This window comes from Hyla sarda, chromosome 13 (genome assembly GCF_029499605.1).
Source record: "Hyla sarda isolate aHylSar1 chromosome 13, aHylSar1.hap1, whole genome shotgun sequence".
Classification (NCBI taxonomy): Eukaryota; Metazoa; Chordata; class Amphibia; order Anura; family Hylidae; genus Hyla; species Hyla sarda.
The window spans coordinates 8,210,626-8,233,471 of NC_079201.1; the positions used below are offsets into that span (position 1 = coordinate 8,210,626).

The 22,846-nt window shown below is 44.2% G+C and overlaps 1 protein-coding gene across 10 annotated transcripts in view; it reads left to right on the forward strand.

Annotated features, from left to right (window-relative positions):
* The window catches only part of OGFOD3 (2-oxoglutarate and iron dependent oxygenase domain containing 3), a 452,864-nt gene that overhangs the window by 290,372 nt on the left and 139,646 nt on the right, over positions 1 to 22,846 (forward strand). The window contains exon 10 of one of the 10 annotated variants that reach the window (XR_008849657.1): positions 7,257 to 7,271. The exons of the other annotated variants lie outside the window; for them this stretch is intronic. The gene's annotated coding sequence lies outside the window, so the exon portion shown is untranslated. Of the gene's footprint in view, positions 1 to 7,256; positions 7,272 to 22,846 lie in introns of those variants that run through there. 10 annotated transcript variants of the gene reach the window in all.

Here is a 22,846-nt window from a genome sequence, read left to right on the forward strand (position 1 = left end):
GAGAACTTGACACCAGATGAAGTCTAGGCTTGGAGTAAAATACATTCCTGCCTCAGAGGTTTAACTGTTAACAGTACTGGGTCTAGTGTATGGAGAGACTTCAGAATAGTCTATCCTGATATTAATCCATAGTAAGAACATGGACCATTCTCCTTCGAGAAGAGGTCGATCGAGCTGATTTTCGTCTGGATCATCTTGGCTGAAGTCAGGACAGAGTTGGATAACAAAGGATTTCCATTATAACACAAAATCACCGAACCACCAGGTAGAGAAACTCAATCATCTATCAGGTCAATGGGTAATGATGGAGGCCCCCCTTTGAGAACATAAACTAGCTCTTCAACCATGGCTTCTGAATTCGGAAACACTAGTGGTGGTAGCCACATAAATAGAATTTGCAGAGTGGCTTAAAACAGTCCAGACCACTAGTCCACTCAAACCCCTTAAATTAATTATATCGCAAACCAGACACCAATAAAAATTCAAGCCCTAGACACAACCTGTATTTCCGACCCCAAACTAGACCCCAAAATTAGACCAGACCTTTAATTCAAAGCATAGACTACACCCTAAAATAATTTCAGATCCCCAGATCAGACTGAGGACTAAATTTACACCCCAGACCAGATCCAAAAATGTATTTTAATTTGCAATCAGACGCCAAAAATAAATCCGTACCCCAGACAAGGGGTATATAAACGTAATGTCAGTGGATTAGACAGATAAAAGTAAAAAAAATCCTCTTTTTTATAGATCACAGTAGTACAGAGCGGCACACACTCTGAGGACTCAGCACAGGTCGAGTAACCACAGCTTAACCCAAGAGTCTTAAAAATAAACACATCCATCCCTGGTAAGGACTCCTCTGTTGCCATTCACCCAATATTTTTGTTTCTAAGCGTTTAAAATAAGCTGACTTCTGAATTCCTGCAGTGATCCAAGATATCCATAATATATTCACTGTCTAAGCAAAGGAAGAGATGGCGCCACTCACAAATAATCCTAATAATTTTACTATGTATTATTAACAACCATAGAACTACTTGGTTTATCTTCTTGTACATAGGGGCAGTATTATAGTAGTTATATACTTCTATGTAGGAGGAGTATTATAGTAATTATATTATCGTACATAGGAGAAGTATTATAGTAGTTATATTCTTGTATATAGGAGCAATATTATAAGAGTTATATTCTTGTATATAGGAGCAGTATTATATTAGTTATATTCCTGTACGTAGGAGCAGTATTGTAGTAGTTATATTCTTGTATATAGGAGGCAGTATTATAGTAGTTATATTCTTGCATATAGGAGGCAGTATTATAGTAGTTATATTCTTGTATATAGGAGGCAGTATTATAGTAGTTATATTCTTGTATATAGGAGACAGTATTATAGTAGTTATATTCTTGTATATAGGAACAGTATTATAGTAGGTATATTCTTGTATATAAGAGCAGTATTATAGTAGTTATATTCTTGTATATAGGAGCAGTATTTTAGTAGTTTTATTGTACATAGGAAGCAGTATTATAGTAGTTATATTCTTGTACATAGGGGGCAGCATTATAGTAGTTATATTCTTGTACATATGGAGCAGTATTATAGTAATTATATTCTAGTACATAAGGGGCTGTATTATAATGTTTATAACATATACTGCATAAGATATATAAATATCCACAACTTTTTTACTCATCCATAATTTCAATTATAATTATGTTTTCCTCTTACTTTTTGGACATTCTGTTCATGTTTTTATGGTTGTTGGATTAAATAATTTCTATAAATATTGAGTACCAGATCAATGGGCAGGAGAGCAGCTGTACCGGAGGATTCAGGGCTTTGTTGCTTTGAGCGTTGTGGTTTTAGTGGCTCTGGAGATGAGGAGTGGGTGAGCTGTACATCAAAGGCAAGGTGCTCGTCGGAATACCCTGGAGTATTTTATTTTTAGCGTAATTTTTGTTTTATTGATGGTTTCACTCTGGAGTGGGTTTCCGCCCCCATGTGCTGTTTTCATGTTTCCACAGGACTATGTATTGTAGGAGATCTGATGACAGAATGTTCTGTCTTCTATGAGCAGCCAGTCACTAGATAGAATTTACCAGGCATAATGGAATAAGGTGATGCTATGCGTCAGAGAATCCATGTCTATTGCTTGTACATTGTATATTAAATATAGATAGGGGGCCCATATTTACATGTGGTGACTGGATATTCTATAGAGAACATCATTGCACTGATGAATGCTTAAGCTATATGGTGACCTTATAAAAATCACGTCCAGGAATGGCAAATAACTAGAAAATAATATACCATTTTATGTATCAAATAATCCACTTTTATTTATTATTTGGATCAGTAGAAATTTGTATTAAGAGATTTTTACAAACAACTGGTCCACCAGGGACTAGGCACTCCACCACTGGTCGACCAGGGACTAGGCACTCCACCACTGGTCGACCAGGGACTAGGCACTCCACCACTGGTCCATCAGGGACTAGGCATAAAGAGATTTTTATAAACAGCTGGTCCACCAGGGACTAGGCACTCCACCACTGGTCGACCAGGGACTAGGTACTCCACCACTTGTCCACCAGAGACTGAGCACTGTACCGCTGGTCCACCATAGACTTGGCAGTGAACCACTGGTCCACCAGGGACTTAGCACTGCACCAATGGTCCAGCAGGGACTGGGAGCTCCACCACTGGCCCATTGGGGACTGAGCACTGCACCAATGGTCCACCAGGACTGACTGGGAACTCCAGGGACGGAACACCATCTCTTGGGCCAACAGCTAAAAAGAGATGAGAGAGTGCTCCAATGGGAAGTATGTAAAAGTACTTCATGAGAATGCACTGATTGAAATTTACCCACAAGGTGTTGTTGTGCAAACAAGGTGGCACAATGCTCAGTAGGCTTGATAAATGCAGATCCTGGCTGGACATGCAGGTACTGGTGGTTCCCTCACGGACTGCTGCTGGCTCCATTCATACATTCGTGAGCACAAGTATGAAGGAAGAGGCACGCTGGAAGCGTGCAAAGGATAAGGAACAAATGAAGCGCTATCCTGGAACCGGAATAGGGTAAGAGAGATCGAGTTTATTCATACAAAATTACATGTAACGCGTTTCAAGGGTGAGCTGCCCTCGTCATCAGACATGTATGACAGAAGAAAATAATTCATTTAAATACTTAGCTACATCACAGGAAATGACATCACTGAAAACATCACCTGATTCGTAAAATTACCTGATTCATAAAATAGTACATAGTATTACCAAGCATAAAAAGGTTAAAAAAATGTATACAATATGTGTATATATATATATATATATATATATATATATATATATATATATGTATATATATATATATTTAGGAATGTATAAGAATAATTAGTTACAAAAAAATATCTCAAAATACTGTCAGGGACCCTATAGATCAGCGGACATGAACAGAGGACTCAGTGGTAGTGAACAGAGGATACTATAGATCCATGGTCATGAACAGTGGACACTAAAGTTCAGTAGTCATGCACTCCAAAGATCTGAAATCAAGAACTAATATACTGAGTTCAAAACACCAGACAGGAAAATGGATAAGTCAGCAGACTTTAGGAACAGACAGGAATATAGCATAATCCCCCAGAACATCCAGTAGACACAAAGTCACTATGGACCAGAAACAGGGATCTATAGCTAATCAGAAATATTCACATTCCCTATGCAAACCTCCAGTAGACACGAAGTCCCCATGGACAGGTAATAGGGATGCCTAGATACACAGGATATATTTATAGAACACTGTTCACACTGAACACACAAACTGGACACTCCACTCCACTATAGGAGTAGCCATTGTCAGGATTCGGGCTGGTAGCGGAGGCTGGTGGTGGATCCGCTGTGCCAGAGAGGTGATGATGTGGGCCGTACCAGGGGAACAGAGTCTAAGGAGTTACTGGTTTTCACCAGAGCCCGCCGCAAAGCGGGATGGACTTGCTGCGGCAAGTAACCCCAAGGTCATTCCACCCAGTAGCGACTCAACCTCTCTGGCTGCTGAGATAAGGCAAGGTACAAGAGGATCAGGCAAAGGCGTAGTCAGACGTAGCAAATGGTCAGGGCAGGCGGCTCAGGTTCAAAGGCGGAAGTCAATAGCAACGGGAACGGCAACAGGCAGGGTAACACAGGAGCAAGGAATGCTTTCTCTCAGGCACAAAGGCAACAAATATCCGGCAGGAGGCTGAGGGAGGAGACGGTACTTATAGGCAGTGCACAGCTGAGGCCTAATTAAGTCCAAACAGCACTCCCTCTCACAAAGCTTAATGAACCACTTTGGACCAGGCACCAATCACCTGTGCTCTGGTCCTTAAGATCTAAGAGTCCCGCGCCCTAGAGAGCAGGGATGCACACGCTGTGACGCCGGAGCGCTGCCTGGGGACACACGCTGTGAGCGCTTCGAGGCCAGCAGGGGGCCCGGAGTGCTCAGCGTAACAGCCATTAATAATAAATCCAAATAGACTACTGGCCAGCAGCACACTCCACCGTGTGGTCAGGATGCTGGTCCAGTAGGAAAATAGAAATATCAAACACAGAACTTCTCATAAACGGATAAAAGAGAAAACACAGTGTGAACAGACACATAGCAGAAAGGATAAGCAAATTCTAAAACCGACTAAACAAACACAGCCTAAAATCCACTAAGAGCATGCCACCTAACATGGCTAAAACCAGAAAATAAAAAGTGCATGCTAAGACAGAGATAATAGATTAAAAGCTCAAACAAAGAGTGTTTCACCAAGCCTACATTAGCAGCATAGCGAGCATGTTAGCAGCTAGACATCAGGAAGTCCATCAGTAAAGGAAGTTAATCACCAGCAACATGTCCAGCATGTTAGCAAGTCAGGATGAAATGAAGTCAATCACCAGCCCAAAGGCTAGACTGGGCTGACATTAAATAGACACTCCATAAAGGTAATTGGCTAACAGAGGCTGAGGCTAAAAAAGCCAGAGACATTAAATATTCCCTGACCAGGGAACATAAAACTTTACACACACAGCAAATCCAATAGTTGTGTGTGAACACAGACCAGGACAGACATGACAAATACTTGCTATGTGTTTTTTTCAATAATCTCATTCAAGCCAAGGGGCCAAAGAGAATTTAACCTGAAAATCCAGAAGCACTCCCGGTTAATTAATCATTGGTAGCGGTATGGATGTTCAACAGGTATGGATTCCAGAATGCAAAATTTAATTGAAATACACTCTTCGCCGTGTTTGGCAGTAACATGGCGTGATACACTATGCAATTGGAATTTTTTATTTATATTGGGCCTGTGTTTATTCATGCGGGCCAGTATAGATCGTACGGCCCACATACTGCAGCCCACATATGCAGGTGATCAAATTGACCACATACATAGAGGAACATTTAAAGCGGCCTTTAAGAGTGAATTTTTCACCTGTGTAATGGGACTTGATAGATTTTATGAAGGGGACAATTCACAGAAACAACATAAGCATCTAGTTTTATTACATGGAAATGTACCTTCAATTAACAGAGAGACACATTCATTTGACATATTATTTGTGCTAGAACGTATTCGGAGGGTCCTCGCTCGTCTGAAGGCAAGTCCAGGTTTTTTGGGAAGTATTTTCTGTAAAATAGGATCTTTATATACTGCTGGCCAATGTTTATTAAAGGGGTATTCCAGGCCAAAACTTTTTTTTATATATCAACTGGCTCCGGAAAGTTAAACAGATTTGTAAATTACTTCTATTAAAAAATCTTAATCCTTCCAATAGTTATTATCTTCTGAAGTTGAGTTGCTGTTTTCTGTCTAACTGCTTTCTGATGACTCACGTCCCGGGAACTGTCCTGCTCCTATGGGGATATTCTCCCATCATGCATAGATCCCGGTACGTGACATCATCATTGAGCAGTTAGACAGAAAACTTCAGAAGCTAATAACTTTTGGAAGGATTAAGATTTTTTAATCAAAGTAATTTACAAATCTGTTTAACTTTCCAAAGCCAGTTGATATATAAAAAAAAGTTTTGGCCTGGAATACCCCTTTAAATATATCTCGTATTTTTTGTGTGGCACAGTTATAAGTAGTAATAACATTTAATTTAAATTTGTTATTTTTAGAATTTTCATTTTTATCTTTGTTGCTGTTATATTTTATTAAATTAATTTGTTGGGAAGAACCTGCTTTCAAAAATGCATTTTTTAATAATTCTTTAGGATATTTTTTTCTCCCGAAAGCATTTAAAAATAATTTTAGATTGGTCCCAGTAATCTTGTGGAGAGCTAAAATTTTTTCTTATCCTGCGATATTGCCCATAAGGGATATTTTGGAGCCACTTAGGATAGTGGCAACTGTCAAAGTCTAAAAAACTATTCACATCAACACCTTTAAAGTGTGTTCGTGTACCAATGGTATTGTCTTGCTTTTAAAAAATTTCCAGATGTAAAAACACTATTTTTTCCTCAGAGAAGTTCACAGTAAAATTCAAACCCCAATCATTATTATTTAAAAAGTCAACAAATTGTGTAGCTTCCTCAGGGCTGCCCCTCCATATAAAAAAACAGGTAATCTATAAAATGCTTAAAATATAAAATGTTCCAGTGGAACCATGGGGAATGTGCGATGAATAGGGTCTCGAATGGCCCCTATACAAGTTTGTGTAACTTGGGGCGAAACAAGTTCCCATCGCACAGCCCCTGGTCTGTTTGTATATTTTCTGATCAAAAGAAAAAATATTGTGATATAATATGAATTTGATAGATTCTAATATAAAATTGGATTGGATGTCACCTATAAGTGGGTCATTATTTAAAAAATATTCTATTGCACACAATCCCTTCTCTTCAATGATATTAGAGTATAACGCACTCGTCCAAAGTAAAAAAAAGCATATTCATTCAAAAATAAATCAACGTAGTGAGAAAGGTGACTACTTATTGCCCCAATGCCCGATATTATTGGGCGCCCAGGGATTTTTTTTGTTACATCCGTATGGATTTTTGATAGATAGTAAATAATTGGAAGCAAATAGTTCTTGATTTCTAAAAATGTATCTTCTCTTTTATTTAAAATGTTTTGTGTTACCACAGATTTAATTAAATTATTGTATATTAAAAAAGAAAAAAAAAACTCTGTATCTCTGGGCCACCCTGGACCTGTCACTGTACCACTGGGCTACCAGGGATTGTTTATCCTGTTATAAATTCTTCTTGTTAATGTAGGTGGGAAATGAATAGTAAATCTTTATGCACCATTACCATCACGACATGGAGGCATGAAAATTAAAAGAAATCCCAAGCAATGCTGGATGAAATAGTGTAGACATAATGTGCTGCATACCCTTTATGGCCGTGAGACGCCTGTCTGTACATTAACCCAACCTTCCCAACCTCCTGATTATTCTTTTCCATCTCTGTGTCCGCTGGATTTCACTTCACATTCGTGTCCCGACCGTCAAGTATCTTTCATAGTTTATTCGTTTGATGGAAACAGCTTTTATTCTGAACTGGTATTAAATGGCTGGCGTTCCTGCGGGAGCGATGTTCTGCCTTAATATTCTTATTACCGTGAGCAGATCCGTCTATCGGAAGATGAGAGTGGGTTATCCGGGGATATCGAATGGAAATCAGGATGTTTTAACCATTTCTGACACAAGATGCACATTTTCAGCGTGTCCGACTGATCTGTATGCAGGAGGAGTTTCAGAGGAGTAATTGAGAACTGTGGATGAACCCCGAGAGACTGTCAGGTGTCCTCCTTACAAGAAACTGTGAATTACTAGGTATATCAGTGTTTTACAAACCAGTTATGTCTTGTTTTTTTTTTGCAGTAGACATCGAAAATGTAGCCCAGACAAGAATTTCACTTCCGTCTCTTTATTACACACTGTTTCTTCATTACACTCTCCTGTCTCTTCATTACACTCGCCTGTCTCTTCATTACACTTCCCTTACTCCCCATTACACTCACCTATCTCCCCATTATACACCCCCTTTTCTTCATAACACCCCCGTTTCTTTTCATTACACACCCCTGTCTCTTCATTACACACCCGACTCCTTATTACTACCCCTGTCTCTTCATTACATCTGCCTGCCTCTTTATTACACCCCCTGTCTCTTCATTACCCTATTTCCCCTAATGCCGACCCTGGCAACATGGCAGTAAGGAAGTTTGCCCCTAGATGCCATAAAGTACTTAGAAGCTAGCGTGTCAGAAAGTTATACAGATTTTTATGTTATGTCCATTTAAGACTCTTAACTATTCCAGTACTTATCAGCTGATGTATGCTCCAGAGGAAGTTATTTAGTTCTTTCCAGTCTGACCACAGAGCTCTCTGCTGACGCCTCTGACTGTGTCAGGAACTGTCCAGAGCCGGGGTAAAGCCCCATAGCAAACCTATCTTTCTCTGGACAGTTCCAGACATGGAAGCAGAGAGCACTGTGGTCAGACTGGAAAGAACACCACAACTTCCTGTGGAGCATACAGCAGCTGATAAGTACTGGAAGGGTTAAGATTTTTATACAGAAGTAATTTCCAAATCTGTATAACTTTCTGGTACCAGTTGATATGAAAACATTTTTTTGGCCTTTGGAGTACCCCTTTAAGGTGGGGGGCAGAAATAATTCATCATTAATGTAAAATAAAGTAGCTCTAATGGTGACCCGGGCCCCTTGTTTCTGTACGGGCGGTCTACCGTCTGAACATGTTTCATTAAAGGAGTTTGATTTAGTTTAACCTCTTAAGGACCAATGACGTTGTGGAACGTCATGGCACCCTGGGCCTTAAGGACCAATGACGTTCTACAACGTCATGGCGTTTTCCGGTCTCTGCGGCTCGCCGGGCAGAGATCGGAACCAGATGCCTGCTGAAATCCTTCAGCAGGAATCCAGGGCAAACGCCGAGGGGGGCCATGCAGGCCCCCCATGTCGGCGATCGCCGCAAATCGCAAGGGAAATCGCCCTTGCGATCTGCGGCGATACCGGGCTGATCGGGTCTCTGGGACCTGACCGCCCGGTAATTTTGCATGATCCCGGCTGTCACAGACAGCCAGGACCATGCTGGAGCCTAGGAGCGAGGTGGCAAGCCTGCCACCTCCTCCGATCCCCCTGCGATCCGTCGGTTAACTAACCGACCAATCGCAGGGGGGGGGGGGGAGGTTACTTCCTCCCGTCCTGCCCAGCCCCTTGAAGTCCGGAGAGGACGGGAGGAAGACCGGAGGACGCGGCGGGGGACGGGGGAGTGCTGGGGCCCAGCCCCGATACTTACCTCGTCCCTGAAGACCCGGATCCCGGCGGCGGAGACGGTGGCAGCGGCGACAGGTGAGTGGATCTTCAGCCGCGGTCGGGCCCTTTACAGCAATGCACGTCGCCGTAAAGCGACATGCATTGCTGTAATGGGACCTTGTAAACTACAACTCCCAGCATGCCCAGACAGCCCTTGGCGTCTGGGCATGCTGGGAGTTGTAGTTTTGCAACATCTGGAGGTCCACAGTTTGGAGACCACTGTGCCCTTCCAGATGTTGCAAAACTACACATTCTCAGCATGCCATTACTGTCCAGGCATGCTGGGAGTTGTAGTTCTGTAACATCTGGCCCTTCAGATGTTGCAGAACCACAACTCCCAGCATGCCTGGACAGTTTTGGCATACTGGGAGTTGTAGTTTTGCAACATCTGGAAGGGCACAGATTGGGAACCACTGTATTAGTGGTCTGCAAACTGTAGTCCTCCAGATGTTGCAAAACTACAACTCCAAGCATGCTGGGAGTTGTAGTTCGGCAACATCTGGCTCTAAAGATGTTGCCGAACTACTACTCCCAGCATGCCTGAGAATGCTGGGAGTTGTGGTTTTGCAACAACAGGAGGCACACTGGTTGGGAAACATTGTCTGTTTCCTAACTCAGTGTTTTTCCCAACCCGTGTGCCTCCAGCTGTTGCAAAACTATAACTACCAGCATGCACTGATGGACTGTGCATGCTGGGAGTTGTAGTTTTATAACAGCTGGAGGTCCCCCCCCCCCCCCCCCCTGTGAATGTACAGGGTACATTCACATGGGCAGGGGCTTACAGTGAGTATCAGGCTGCAAGTTTGCGATGCAGCAAATTTTGCACGGCAGCTCAAACTCGCTGTAACCCCCCGCCCGTGTGACTGTACCCTAAAAACACTACACTACACTACACTACCACAAAATAAAATAAAAAGTAAAAAACACTACATATACACATACCCCTACACGGCCCCTCGCCCCTCCCCAATAAAAATGAAAGCGTCTGGTACGCCACTGTTTCCAAAATGGAGCCTTCAGCTGTTGCAAAACAACAACTCCCAGTATTGCCGGACAGCCGTTAACTGTCCAGGCATGCTGGGAGTTTTGCAACAGCTGGAGGCACCCTGTTTGGGAATCACTGGCGTAGAATACCCCTATGTCCACCCCTATGCAAATCCCTAATTCAGGCCTCAAATGCGCATGGAGCTCTCTCACTTTGGAGCCCTGTCGTATTTCAAGACAACAGTTTAGGGTCACATATGGGGTATCGCCGTACTCAGGAGAAATTGCCTAACAAATTTTGGGGGGCTTTTTCTCCTTTCACCCCTTATGAAAAGGTGAAGTTGGGGGTCTACACCAGCATGTTAGTGTAAAAAAATTTTTTTTTACACTAACATGCTGGTGTTGCCCCATACTTTTCATTTTGACAAGAGGTAAAAGGGAAAAACGCCCCCCAAAATTTGTAATGCAATTTCTCCCGACTACGGAGATACCCCATATGTGGGCGCAAAGTGCTCTGGGGGCGCACAACAAGGCCCAGAAGGGAGAGTGCGCCATGTACATTTGAGGTGATTTGCACAGGAGTGGCTGATTGTTACAGCGGTTTTGACAAACGCCAAAAAAACAAAACTCCACATGTGACCCCATTTCGGAAACTACACCCCTCACGGAATGTAATGAGGGGTGCAGTGAGAATTTACACCCCACTGGTGTCTGACAGATCTTTGGAACAGTGGGCTGTGCAAATTAAAAATGTTGTACAAACCACTGTTCCAAAGATCTGACAGACACCAGTGGGGGGTAATTGCTCACTGTACCCCTTGTTACGTTCCTCAAGGGGTCTAGTTTCCAAAATGGTATGCCATGTGGGGGTTATTTTGCTGCCCTGGCATCAAAGGGGCTTCCTAAATGCGACATGCCCCCCGAGCAAAATTTGCTCTCAAAAAGCCAAATATGACTCCTTCTCTTCTGAGCATTGTAGTTCGCCCATAGTGCACTTCAGGTTAACTTATGGGGTACCTCCATACTCAGAAGAGATGGGGTTCCAAATTTTTGGGGGTATTTTCTGCTATTAACCCTTGCAAAAATGTGAAATTTGGGGGGAAACACATTTTTGTGAAAATTTTTTTTTTTTCACGTATGCAAAAGTCGTGAAACCCCTGTGGGGTATTAAGGCTCACTTTATTCCTTGTTACGTTCCTCAAGGGGTCTAGTTTCCAAAATGGTATGCCATGTGGGTATTTTTTGCTGTCCTGGCACCATAGGGGCTTCCTAAATGCGACATGCCCCCGAGCAAAATTTGCTCTCAAAAAGCCAAATATGACTCCTTCTCTTCTGAGCATTGTAGTTCGCCCGTAGTGCACTTCAGGTCAACTTATGGGGTACCTCCATACTCAGAAGAGATGGGGTTACAAATTTTGGGGGGTATTTTCTGCTATTAACCCTTGCATACATGTGAAATATGGGTGGAAACACACATTTTAGTGAAATTTTTTTAACATTTTTTTACATATGCAAAAGTCGTGAAACACCTGTGGGGTATTAAGGCTCACTTTATTCCTTGTTACGTTCCTCAAGGGGTCTAGTTTCCAAAATGGTATGCCATGTGGGTATTTTTTCCTGTTCTGGCACCATAGGGGCTTCCCAAATGTAACATGCCCCCCAAAAACCATTTCAGAAAAACGTACTCTCCAAAATCCCCTCGTCGCTCCTTCGCTTCTGAGCCCTCTACTGCGCCCGCCGAACAATTTACATAGACATATGAGGTATGTGCTTACTCGAGAGAAATTGGGCTACAAATATAAGTATACATTTTCTCCTTTTACCCCTTGTAAAAATTCTAAAATTGCGTCTACAAGAACATGCAAGTGTAAAAAATGAAGATTGTGAATTTTCTCCTTCACTTTGCTGCTATTCCTGTGAAACACCTAAAGGGTTAAAACGCTTACTGAATGTCATTTTGAATACTTTGGGGGGGTGCAGTTTTTATAATGGGGTCATTTATGGGGTATTTCTAAGATGAAGACCCTTCAAATCCACTTCAAACCTGAACTGGTCCCTGAAAAATTGTGATTTTGGAAATTTTGTGAAAAATTGGAAAATTGCTGCTGAACTTTGAAGCCCTCTGGTGTCTTCCAAAAGTAAAAACTCGTAAATTTTATGATGCAAACATAAAGTGGACATATTGTATATGTGAATAAAAAAAAAATTATTTGGAATATCCATTTTCCTTACAAGCAGAGAGCTTCAAAGTTAGAAAAATGCAAAATTTTCAGGAATTTGGAATTTTTTGGAATTTTTCACTAAGAAACGATGCAAGTATCGACAAAATTTTACCAATAACATAAAGTAGAATATGTCACGAAAAAACAATCTTGGAATCAGAATGATAGGTAAAAGCGTCTTAGAGTTATTAATGCTTAAATTGACAGTGGTCAGATGTTCAAAAAACGCTCTGGTCCTAAGGTGTAAAATGGCCTGGTCCTTAAGGGGTTAATGTTATCCAGTCTAATTAAAGCTAAATCAAACAATATGGAGGAGATTGTAGCCGAGCAGGAACGAGCATCAGACGTGACATTTCCGCAGATGTCTTCACTTTCTATAATTTCTAGAGCCGAGACTAACTGTATTTTATTGATGGCCTACTCGGTATAGGCTGTTGTTTTTAACCCAGTGTGCCTCCAGCTGTTGCAAAACTACAATTCTCAGCATGCCCGGACAGCCCACGGCTGTCCGGGCATGCTGGGAGTTGGTAGTTTTGCAGCATCTGGAGGCACCCTGGTTGGGAAACACTGCCTTGTGCCAATTTTAACACTAACGCCTTCTTACGTGGTAGAGGACCACAAGTACCTCAGTATTCCGCAAAGCTTTACTTCTGTCTCCCCTACACGAGGAAGATGAAAAGGGAGAGGGGGAGGAGGGGGATAAAGCTGGAGTCTTTCTGCTTCAGTCTGTTTATGATATTAATTATTATGCTGCGAGAGGGGAGAAGGGGCAGCTAGGTGAAGGCAGCTGAGCTCCTGCCCACTCAGTACAGCTGTAGAGAGAAAATGAACACAAGCGCTAATTAAGAAAAGACACAAAATTAGGAGTGAACATCACTTTTTAAAGACAAATGCTATTTAAGGTTAGGGTCACACGGAGTGCATCCGCAGTGTATTTGACACTGCGGATGCGCCTACAAAAGTCACAAGAGTGGACTCTCTGCTGCGGCTAGGTAGCTCTTTGTGACCGCTGACACACAGCTGCAGCAGGGAGCTAGCTTTTGTTACTGCCGACGGCGCATCCGCAGTTTGAAATACACTGGGGATGTGTTACTACCCTGAAGGAGTTGGGTGCTTTACAAATGGGTGTTGTCCCTTTGTTTAGGAAAGCAAAAAGCATCTGGCCAGTCATGTCAGAAGATATGCTATGCCAAGGATATAACTACAATTGGCCGTGCCCAAGGCACTGGTGCTACCCTCATATGTCACTGCATATTTTTGTTTCAAATACTCGTTTTTTGAATATTCAATTCCCCTAAAGAAACAGGTTGAGCAAAACTGTTGCCCTGTGTTCTGCCTAGTGCCAAGCCTGAAGTGGCAGAGTATGACACCCATGGGTCACAAGAAAGAGAAGAATCTGTGTCATAGATTGTTCACCCAAGGTCCCGGTTTGTTACACTGAATGGCCACTATGAGGCCAACCTGAATTGGGCCCTTCTCTTCAGGGGCCCAAGAAAACTGTAAATAACTGACACGTTACCTTGCATTTTATTTTGCCACCTCAGGACCCATTTGAGGCGTAGATATGGTAACTGAACCATGGGTCCCTTATATGCCTGGAGTTCTCTTTAGATAGACGTTGCATTTATACATTGTGTCTTGTTCTCCATCATCCTTGCATTTGATTATTCTCATCCTTTAGTTAAAGCCCTCAACTATGTAAATCCATTCTATCAAGCAAATTCCCATATCTCTCACATCCCACATCTGTATATAAATCATCCTCATCCTCTCTCTGCTCCTTGGAGGAAAAATCATCTCCTACAGTGTATCGCCATAGGGAACAAATTATCTAGGAAATAGAGAATTGATATAGGACTAGAGGAGACTCAAAGGAGATTAAAATGGCTAATACACCTAAAAATTTCAATTTTTATATCCCTTAATATGCACTGGGGTTAAAGGGGTACTCCGGCCCTAATACAGTTTATCCCCTATCCAAAGGATAGGGAATAAGAGGTCTTGTCGCGGGGGCAGCGCTGGAGGCTCCAAATGTGTAGTGTGACGACCACTGGGCCGGAGTATCATGACAAAAACTGAAAATAAGCGGCAAAAAACGCAATGTGAAAAAACACCCTCAGGATGGATGCATGACTACAATATATCCTCATTCCATAGAGATAGCAGCAGTATACAGATAGAGCTGGAGGGGAGGTGTATAACTACTATATATCCTGATCCCATAGAGATAGCAGCAGCAGCATACAGATAGAGCTGGGAAGGAAGACGTCTGTGAGCTGTCAGGTTCGATCTGTTAAGTAATTGTCAGGATTCGGCAGGCTGGAGGTGGATCCTCTGTGTCAGAGAGGGATTGGCGTGGACCGTGCCAGCGGACCGGTTCTAAGTTGCTACTGGTTTTCACCAGAGCCCGCCGCAAAGCGGGATGGTCTTGCAGCGGCGGTAGCAACTAGGTCGTATCCACCGGCAACGGCTCAACCTCTCTGACTGCTGAGATAGGCGCGGTACAAGGGATTAGGCAAGAGCAAGGTCGGACGTAGCAGAAGGTCAGGGCAGGCAGCAAGGACCGTAGTCAGGGGCAACGGCAAGAGGTCTGGAATACTGGCTTGGGATACACAAGGAACGCCTTCACTGGCACAATGGCAACAAGATCGGGCAAGGAAGTGAAGGGGAAGTGAGGTAATATAGGGAAGTGCACAGGTGAACATACTAATTAAAACCATGTGCCAATCAGTGGCGCACTGGCCCTTTAAATCGCAAAGAGCCAGCGCGCGCGCCCTAGGGAGCGGGGCCACGCGCGCCGGGACAGCACAGATGGGGAACGAGTCTGGTAAGCGGGTCGGGATGCGCACCGCGAGCGGGCGTGTCCCACATCGCGAATCGCATCCCGGCTGGGGACATTATCGCAGCGCACCCGGTCAGCGGGTCTGACCGGGGCGCTGCGAACAGGAGAACGCTGCGAGCACTCTGGGGAGTAGCGGGGACCCAGAGCGCTCGGCGTAACAGTACCCCCCCCCCCCCTTGGGTCTCCCCCTCTTTTTTGAACCAGAAAATTTGTAAATAAGGTCCTTGTCGAGGATGTTATCCTCGGGTTTCCATGACCTCTCCTCTGGACCGCAATTCTCCCAATCTACAAGAAACATTTTTTTACCTCTGACCGTCTTGGATGCAAGAATTTCTTTAACCGAGAAGACATCTGAGGACCCGTAGACAGGAGTAGGAGCATCAACCTTGGGAGAGAAGCGGTTAAGGATAAGCGGTTTAAGGAGAGAGACATGAAAAGCATTGGGAATACGGAGAGAAGGGGGAAGAAGGAGTTTGTAGGAGACAGGGTTGATTTGGCACTTGATTTTAAAGGGTCTAAGATAACCTGGTCCCAGTTTATAAATGGGGACACGGAAGCGAATATACTTGGCGGAGAGCCACACTTTGTCTCCAGGAGTGAAGACAGAAGGAGTTGTTCTTTTTTTGTCGGCATGTTTCTTCATCCGGGATGAGGCCTGTATGAGGGATTCTTGAGTCTCTTTCCAGATGGTGGAGAAGTCCCGGGTCACCTCATCAACAGCGGGCAAACCAGAAGGCGTGGGAGTGGGGAGGGGGGGAAGAGGGTGACGGCCGTACACCACAAAGAACGGGGATTTAGCGGAGGACTCAGAGACTTTGAAATTGTACGAGAATTCGTCCCATGGTAGAAGATCGGCCCAATCATCCTGGCGGGAGGAAACAAAATGTCGCAAATAGTCACCAAGAACCTGGTTAACTCTCTCTACTTGCCCATTGGATTGGGGATGATAGGAAGACGAGAAGTTTAATTTGATTTTGAGCTGATTACAGAGGGCCCTCCAGAATTTCGACACAAATTGAACGCCTCTATCCAAGACGATATGCGTGGGAAGCCCGTGAAGGCGAAAAATGTGCACAAAAAATTGTTTCGCCAACTGTGGCGCTGAAGGAAGACCTGGAAGTGGAATAAAATGTGCCATCTTGGAGAAACGATCAACGACCACCCAAATAACTGTGTTGCCATGGGATAACGGCAGGTCTGTAATGAAGTCCATAGCAATCTGAGACCATGGTAGCTCAGGAACAGGCAGAGGATGAAGGAGACCGGCAGGCTTCTGACGAGGAGTTTTGTCCCGGGCACAGACTGTACAAGCCCGAACAAAATCAGCAACATCTGCTTCCAGGGTAGGCCACCAATAAAAACGAGAGATGAGCTGGATGGACTTTTTGACGCCAGCATGGCCGGCGAGGTGTGAGGAGTGTCCCCACCTGAGAATCCTGAGGCGCTGACGTGGAGGGACGAAGGTCTTTCCAGGAGGAGTTTGTCTGATGGAAGCTGGGGAAGCGGAGATCAGACACTCAGGAGGAATAATGTGTTGCAGGGAGGCTCCCATTTCAGAGGCATCCGAGGAACGAGAGAGGGCGTCAGTCCTGATGTTCTTGTCAGCAGGACGAAAATGAATCTCAAAGTTAAAACGGGCAAAAAACAACGACCACCTAGCCTGGCGAGGGTTCAGCCGTTGGGCAGACTGAAGATAAGAGAGATTCTTGTGATCAGTGTATATAATAACTGGGTATTTGGACCCCTCCAGCAGGTGCCTCCATTCCTCGAGGGCCAGTTTTATGGCCAGTAGTTCTCGATCACCAATGGAGTAATTTTTCTCCGCCGGAGAGAAGGTCCTAGAAAAGAAACCACAAGTAACGCCATGTCCGGAAGAGTTTTTCTGTAGGAGTACAGCTCCGGCTCCCACCGAGGAGGCGTCTACCTCCAGTGAGAAGGGTAAGAAAAGGCAGTTTTGAGACGGTTGAACGCCTCGTCCGCTTGAGGAGGCCAGGACTTAGGGTTGGCGTTTTTCTTGGTTGGGACCACAATGGTGGAAAAATGTGGAATAAATTGTCTGTAGTAATTGGCAAACCCCAAGAAACGTTGGATAGCTCGGAGTCCGGAGGGACATGGCCAATCTAAGACGGCCGACAGTTTGTCCGGGTCCATTTGAAGTCCCTGGCCAGAGACTAAATAGTCTAGGAAGGGAAGAGATTGGCATTCAAAGAGACATTTCTCCATCTTGGCATATAACTGATTGTCCCGGAGTCTCTGAAGAACCATGCGGACATGACGGCGGTGTTCTTCTAGGTTAGAAGAGAAAATCCAAATATCGTCCAAGTAGACCACAACACAAGTATGTAATAAATCACGAAAAATTTCATTTACAAAGTCCTGGAAGACGGCAGGGGCGTTGCAAACCCCAAAGGGCATAACCAGATATTCAAAGTGTCCGTCTCTGGTGTTAAACGCGGTCTTCCACTCGTCCCCTTCCCTGATGCGGATGAGATTATATGCACCTCTTAAATCCAATTTGGTAAAGATGTTGGCGCCACGTAGGCGGTCAAAGAGTTCCGAGATAAGAGGCAGGGGATAGCGTTTTTTTATAGTGATTTTATTAAGACCGCGGTAATCAATGCATGGTCGTAAGGAACCGTCTTTTTTGGAGACAAAGAAGAACCCTGCTCCGGCAGGGGAGGAAGACTTGCGGATAAATCCCCTTTTTAAATTTTCTTGGATGTACTCTGTCATGGCTTGTGTTTCCGGAGCAGACAGAGGATAGATTCTGCTCCGGGGTGGAGTAGTGCCAGGGAGGAGATCAATAGGACAGTCATAAGGCCTTTGGTGAGGCAAAGTCTCTGCTTGTTTTTTGCAAAAAACATCAGCATAGTCCAGATAGGCCTTGGGGAGACCTGGTTTCGGAGGGGCCATAGGGTTTTGACTGGCAGGACTGGGAGCAGACATAAGGCATTTTTTGTAGCAAGAAGTACCCCGGTTCTTGATTTCCCCGGTGGTCCAGTCAAGGGTAGGGGAATGGCGTTGAAGCCAAGGTAGTCCGAGAAGAATTTCAGAGGTGCAGTTAGAAAGTACCAGAAATTCAATCTTTTCGTGATGGGGTCCAATGCACATTAAGAGGGGTTCTGTGCGGTAACGCACCGTACAGTCCAATCTTTCACCATTAACTGAGGCGATGTAGAGAGGTCTGGCGAGACTGGTCACTGGGATGTTGAACCTGTTAATGAAAGAGGCCAAAATAAAATTTCCTGCAGATCCGGAATCCAAGAAGGCCACAGCTGAGAAGGAGAAGTTAGAAGAAGAAATCCGCACAGGCACAGTAAGACGTGGAGAAGCAGAGTTCACACCTAGAGCTGTCTCACCTTTGTGCGGAATCGGAGTGCATCTTTCCTGACGTGGAGGTCGGATAGGACAATCCTTCAAGAAGTGTTCAGTACTGGCACAGTACAGGCATAGGTTCTCATTGCGGCGGCGTGTCCTCTCTTGAGGTGTCAGGCGAGACCGGTCTACTTGCATAGCCACCACGACGGAAGGCACAGGAACAGATTGCAGCGGACCAGAGAAGAGAGGAGCCGGGGAGAGAAACCGCCTAGTGCGAACAAAGTCCATATTCTGGCGGAGCTCCTGGCGTCTTTCGGAAAAACGCATGTCAATGAGGGTGGCCAAATGAATAAGTTCATGCAGGTTGGCAGGGATTTCTCGTGCGGCCAGCACATCTTTGATGTTACTGGATAGGCCTTTTTTGAAGGTCGCGCAGAGGGCCTCGTTATTCCATGATAATTCGGAGGCGAGAGTACGGAATTGGATGGCGTACTCGCCTACTGAAGAATTACCCTGGACCAGGTTCAGCAGGGCAGTCTCGGCAGAAGAGGCTCGGGCTGGTTCCTCGAAGACACTTCGAATCTCCGTGAAGAAAGAGTGTACGGAGGCAGTGACAAGATCATTGCGGTCCCAGAGCGGTGTGGCCCATGACAGGGCCTTCCCAGACAGGAGACTGACCACGAAAGCCACCTTTGACCTTTCAGTTGGAAATTGGTCCGACATCATCTCCAAATGCAGGGAACATTGCGAGAGAAAACCACGGCAAAGTCTAGAGTCCCCATCAAACTTGTCCGGCAATGATAAACGGAGGATGGATGCGGCCACTCACTGCGGAGGAGGTGCAGGAGCTGGCGGAGGAGATGGTTGCTGAAGCTGTGGTAGAAGCTGCTGTAGCATAACAGTCAGTTGAGACAGCTGATGGCCTTGTTGCGCTATCTGTTGCGACTGCTGGGCGACCACCGTGGTAAGGTCAGCGACAAATGGCAGCGGGACCTCAGCGGGATCCATGGCCGGATCTACTGTCAGGATTCAGCAGGCTGGAGGTGGATCCTCTGTGTCAGAGAGGGATTGGCGTGGACCGTGCCGGCAGACCGGTTCTAAGTTGCTACTGGTTTTCACTAGAGCCCGCCGCAAAGCGGGATGGTCTTGCAGCGGCGGTAGCAACCAGGTCGTATCCACCGGCAACGGCTCAACCTCTCTGACTGCTGAGATAGGCGTGGTACAAGGGATTAGACAAGAACAAGGTCGGACGTAGCAGAATGTCAGGGCAGGCAGCAAGGATCGTAGTCAGGGGCAACGGCAAGAGGTCTGGAACACTGGCTTGGGATACACAAGGAACGCTTTCACTGGCACAATGGCAACAAGATCCGGCAAGGAAGTGAAGGGGAAGTGAGGTAATATAGGGAAGTGCACAGGTGAACATACTAATTAAAACCAAGCGCCAATCAGTGGCGCACTGGCCCTTTAAATCGCAAAGAGCCGGCGCGCGCGCGCCCTAGGGAGCGGGGCCGCGCGCGCCGGGACAGCACAGACGGGGAACGAGTCTGGTAAGCGGGTCGGGATGCGCACCGCGAGCGGGCGCGTCCCACATCGCGAATCGCATCCCGGCTGGGGACATTATCGCAGCGCACCCGGTCAGCGGGTCTGACCGGGGCGCTGCGAACAGGAGCGGGGACCCGGAGCGCTCGGCGTAACAGTAATGATTTCTTCCTATAGTTCTCAGGAATTCAGCTAATCCAGAATTGACCACTTACTCTGACACATTAAGCACTGTGATTGTCTGTGGGTCACACTGGTGATCACATGACCCAGTTACAGTAACACAACACATGGACAGCTGGGCTGGAGTAAAACACATGGCTCTGTAGGACAGGTCTGCATGATATGGATAATAAACAAATAACCTGGAGTGGTACTATAAGTATTCAGTTCTCATTTAATGCTACATAATCAATAGTCAGACATGACCAAGATCGTGAAATTTAGTAGGAAGTATAAAGAGATGTTAGGACAGATATGAGCCCCCTCTATGAACCATAATGGACTATCCATATATCAACTGAATGGCTGTCATGTAGTACTACATTGTCCCTATAGAGGTCACTGCAGGAAAATGTGCCCAGGTAAAATGATAGGTCACCTATGAGATGGGCTTCTGTATCTCTGGGCTTAGAGAGACCATTGGTAATCTGGGTAACCAAGGTCTATACATGTCAATGACTTTTGAATCCCCAAAGTGTTCCTCAATTTTTTTTGTACATTTATTTTTAAAAAGTGAGGCTTCTCCTTTAATGCTGTGATATTATAGAGGAGACGCTTGATCCTTTGAGTGATATTTTCTGTGGGTACTTTTATGTCTTCAGTGATTGGTTTTCCATCTAGCGGACTTTAATCCTTATTCAGCAGCATTGCGGTGGTTTTATGTTCATTGCGGTGACATATGCTGATTTGTCGGTTTTCTGACGGTAATTGTGTGTGTTTCATTTACGCTAATAGAGCTTGTTATCTTGTTATGGGCCTCATCACGGTGGTTTGTTCTAAAGTATTCATGTAAAATTTGCCTTAAAGAAACTATCTTATAGCTCCATCTAATCCAAAATAAGAAGATGTTATGGCCAATCCAAAAAATGTTGTGGAAACTGATGCAGCCAAAAGTCATTGCAGGGGCCTATAGGGTGGGGTTACCAGGGAATATGCGTGACAATATGCGTGATTGTTTTGGTCATGGAATTTTAATACAGGAATAAAGGTTGAATACAGAACCATAGCCTTGGGTGAGAGAAACCCTAGATATGATTCCAGACTAAATATCTCATGTGGTCCAACACCAAAGATCTTATTGCACACTATGGAATCCCCGCCCAGATAAACTCCAGACAGAGAATATAAGAGCGGCCGATGCAGACTGAATAAGTCCGTGCTGGGACTACGCGGACATTGATGGTCCCCATAGCTGTCAATGCATTCCGCTCAGTATTATGCTGAAAGAATGAACTTCAGGGGTGTATAGTACCTGAAATGTTACATAACAAAAAAAAAAAAAAAGTGAAGAAGTAGCTTCAATACTGTACCACAAAATTTTCGCAAAATATGCACTGTTTAAGTGTGTGTAGAAAGTGTCAGCCTAATGTAGAAATAAAGTGCCAAGCCAAATGTGAAAATTTTGTTGAACAGCCTTTGTTTAACCAAGACCTTCCCATCACGACCAAGCATGGCAGACAGATTGGGCTCAAACCATAAAAAACTCAGTAACATAAAGTAAACGTAAAACATCTACAAATAAACAATCTGCCACCTCCAAACAGCTGTTACAGCATGCAGCAATAATCAGTGCGAATGTTGTGTCAATATTACTAGTGTAATATTTCATTATACGGGAGTTATGTCATCAGAGAACAATTTCCGATATAATCCGATGATAATTGTTCTTCTAGTTTTATCATATATAGGTTATCTAGCCGCCTGTAAAAAAAACACTATTATACTACCATATGCAAATATATATATATATAAACATTTATTTAATCATTAATATCAAAAAAGCATCTTAGTATCCTACCCATCCAATGCGTATACCACAGATGCTTCATCAGGGATTCCCTGACGAAGCATCTGTTTGAAACCTGTCGGGGTGGTGGAAAAAATGAAGTGCTATTTTGACGCTGTATGAACCTTGTAATATTCATTACCTTGTGAGATACATTCTGAGTTGTCATTTTTTCATGCTCTTGTATGGATGTCCATTTCAGTATATATCTATGAGAATTCATAGTATTTGCACAGAATTATGTTGTATTAAATTACATACCACCCAGCTGCATATCTCTGTTAATCTGAGCATAGAGATGTAAAGATGATTTGCTTTGTGACTTGTTTAGCTCTCAGTATCCTTACCTTTTTTTCTTTTCCCTTTCCTGTGTGGATGATGTTTTTAAAATATATAAACTAAACATATTTCAACAATTTTTCCCCCTACTGATGTTTTTATTTATTTGTATAGGATGGTCAAATAGTGTTTTTTTTATAGGTGTTCTGTTTAACACAGGACCTTTAAAATAGAGCTATTGTTGATTATTATTCCTGTGGCATATATAGGGTATACAGTATAGGCATAGTTCACAAGTCATAATAGTTTTTTTTATTAAGCGCAGTGTAGCTAG